This window comes from Macaca mulatta, chromosome 5 (assembly GCF_049350105.2).
Source record: "Macaca mulatta isolate MMU2019108-1 chromosome 5, T2T-MMU8v2.0, whole genome shotgun sequence".
Lineage (NCBI taxonomy): Eukaryota > Metazoa > Chordata > Mammalia > Primates > Cercopithecidae > Macaca > Macaca mulatta.
In genome coordinates, this window is record NC_133410.1 from 119,697,726 (window position 1) to 119,701,009 (window position 3,284).

The window sequence follows — 3,284 nt, forward strand, 5'->3', positions numbered from 1 at the left end:
TGTTTGGGGGAAATAAAGATCTGAGTGTCTGGGATGTGAGATGTCTCTTGATGGTTAGTATGATTTGCAGTGCTATATCCCTTCTGGCTTTATTTTTATGAATGTATTTCTGAAATTATAGTGAAAGGCAAATAATGGAATGTGGTTGTTTTGTAATAGAGGGAATAATACATTTAGGTCAAAAGAACTATGTCTGACTCCAGCTTTGCTGGTTAGTAGTGGTTAGTACCATTTGACCTTACATAAATCAGTTCACTACTAAATAGAAGAGTCCTAATCTACACGATGAGATAATAACATAACCTCTGCAGGGTTGCTGTGAACATGGAAAGGAGTAGTGTAATATCATTTTATAAAATGTAAAATGTTATGTATACTTCATAAATTATTTCACTAGCAGATTGTGAAAACCCTATTTTGAAATTTTCCTATGTATGCATGTCTTACTTGATCTGAAAGGAAGTACCCTATTGTTTGTGCAGTCAGTATTGGCTTGGCGTTTTGCCCCCAAATTGAGTGCTTTTTCAACATGCTGGAAGACATTTTTAGAGGTAGTGTTTTCCCCCTCTGTTGACTAGATGATTTTATGTATTCAAATGCCTCCTCTGAATTGCACTCCAAGAGTTTTGATAAAGAATGCTGCTTGGGCAAAGTTATACAAAATGGAAAGCCTACGTTTCTGACAAAGCAACCACATCTGTCTAGATTTTGCAAACAGTGGGGTCAGGATGGCTGGGATTATGGGTTCCTTCAACATTGCTAGAGTTTTCAGACTCAAATGCTTCCAGGGGCAGGGCCATGCGGGTAATGAATGACAACCCCTAGAATGATAATCTTTTTCCTCCTCCTCCTCCTCCTCCTCCTCCTCCTCCTCCTCCTCCTCCTCCTTCTTCTTCTTCTTCCCCTTCTTCTTCTTCTTCTTCTTCTTCTTCCCCTTCTTTTTCTTCTTCGCAGAGACAAGTGAACATTTATTTTTGTGCCTTTCTCCCTATGTGTATTTCAAGTCTTTTTCAAAACAAGGCCCTAGGAATCTCCAGATTCAGTTATGTCCCTGGGCTTGGTTGACTGCTGCAGGAGTCTTAGGGAGACTTGCACGAACGCTAGAGTTACTCATTTACCAACATTAAACCATGGGGTAGAAGATGCAACAAAGCAGGATGCCTTCTTCCATGGAATGTGCTGATTTCAGATGAGGCGGCAGCCAATGTAGAAAACACTGGAATTTTTCCTTGGAACTGGACTGTGAAGAGAGGTGCCTGCCACAAACATAAGCTACTGTCTTTTTTTTTTTTTTTTTCCCCAACAGAGTTTCACTCTTGGTGCCTGGGCTGGAGTGCAGTGGCGCGATCTTGGCTCACTGCAACCTCTGCCTCCTGGGTTCAAGCGATTCTCCTGCCTCAGCCTCCCGAGTAGCTAGGATTACAGGCATGCTCCACCACACCCAGCTAATTTTTGTATTTTTAGTAGAGGCAGGGTTTCTCCATGTTGGTCAGGCTAGTCTCGAACTCCCAACCTCTGGTGATCCACCAGCCTCAGCCTCCCAAAGTGCTGGGATTTCAGATGTGTGCCATCACAGCTGGCCAGCTACTGTTTTTCCTTTGACCCTTCCTTTCTAGTTTTTGAAGATAAAGCAGGAAATAATCTCTGAAGATACTCAGTAAAAATTTCCCCCCAAAACACAAAAACACATGCTTCCCCTTCATTGATAAAAATTTACTGCAGTTTGGCACCTGGGTCTAGTTCAGCTGGTGGATGAGCTGATTGATGTGTTCACCCTGATAGCCAGGTGTGCCCATCTCCTTGAGGAAGCCCACTCTATTTTGGGTAGCATGATGGACCACTGAGAGGTGGAAAGGGAGCAAGAACCATGAGATCTCCTGGAAATGCTTCCCTGGGAAGGCAATTTCATCAATGAGGTTTTCCAAGCAAATGATGCCAAACTTCCCCAGGTGCTCCTCAATCACTGTGTTGTGTGTCAGAGGGATGGTCTTATTCTTGACCTCAGATTGTCCATGTTTCAAAATGAGTTCCTGGACACACTTCAGATTTGGAAATCCCCAGGTCACGTAACGTTCCACTATATGCAGCATTTTTAGGTTCTAGGGGGTAACTTTTACAAAGACACCACTAAAAATTTTCTTTAGGCGAAGTCTTGCAATGGTTCTCTGCACCAGTAAACTCATGCTATTGATCTTTTCTATGTGTCCAGCAAAGGCCAAGGAATGTTTATCTGGTAATTCCAAGGTGTGAGGTTTCACTTCTAGTCATCTGAGACACACCTCGTCACGTTTCTGCTGCCAGGAATCATGTAGGAATGATTCCAGTCGTTTAAATCTGAGTCTTTTTCCTTTCCTCTGCTCCTTCTTTGCCGAACTGCCTGCTTCGCCTGGGTGGCTGTGAGGGCTTGATAAGCCTTCCTGTTTTTCAGGAGATTTTCTGGAACCAAAGGAGTTTTTCTTTGCTCTTGCTCCGCCATCTTTCTAGTGTTGCTCTTTTACTTTCTTCTTAATCAAACAGCAACAAAACCAGCATAAGCTTATTGATAAATGTCAAGTGACACTTTCATCCTACTGGGGAGAAGAGAGAATGTTGGGGATATTGTAAAATGAACTCCAAATACCCATCTAAAGGGGGTGTCTACTACTCAGTGACAACCAATTATTGCCGATCTGACTTTTCAGGAAGGACTCCATATCTTTTTATGTTTAAAATGCTCATAGATAATTCAAATTTCAACAATCACTGTGCTGATCAATGCTGTTTATGGGGGAAAATGTTCTGTGGTGGCTTCTAGTGGCCAGGTGATGACCACTAAGTGAGACTTATATTATTGGAGGAAAACATATTTTTGCAATTAATAAGAGTGTCTTGAGCATCCCTTTCTATCCAGAATTCTCTCTCGCATTTTAGCTCCCATAACACTGAATCTATAATTATTTACTAAGTGCATTGTTTCTTCTAGTTTTCTCCTGACTAGAAGGTAGATTGGAGAAGGCAAGGAATTAGATTTCTGAGGTCCCCAGGACAGTGTTTCTTAAACTTGAGTTCAGCAGAAGAGTCTCTTAAGGTCTTAGTAGCAGAGATTCTGGTTCCTTGAATCAAGGTGAATCGCACATATACACTTTTTAAAAAAAATACAGTTTCAAGATGATTTGGTTGCAGAATAAATCTCACATGACACTTTGAAAAACGTTGCCTTAAAGCAGTAGTTGGGCTTTTCCATTTTTCCCCTTTGGCCAGGACCTATGGACTGTTCAGTTTGCGCACATTTCCTTCCTTCCTTC

At 41.8% G+C, this 3,284-nt stretch overlaps 1 pseudogene; it reads right to left on the reverse strand.

Moving 5' to 3' along the window:
• Positions 1-1,736: 1,736 nt before the first annotated feature.
• LOC699363 (large ribosomal subunit protein uL30-like 1 pseudogene) lies at positions 1,737-2,479 on the reverse strand (annotated as a pseudogene).
• Between the last annotated feature and the right edge of the window lie 805 nt (positions 2,480-3,284).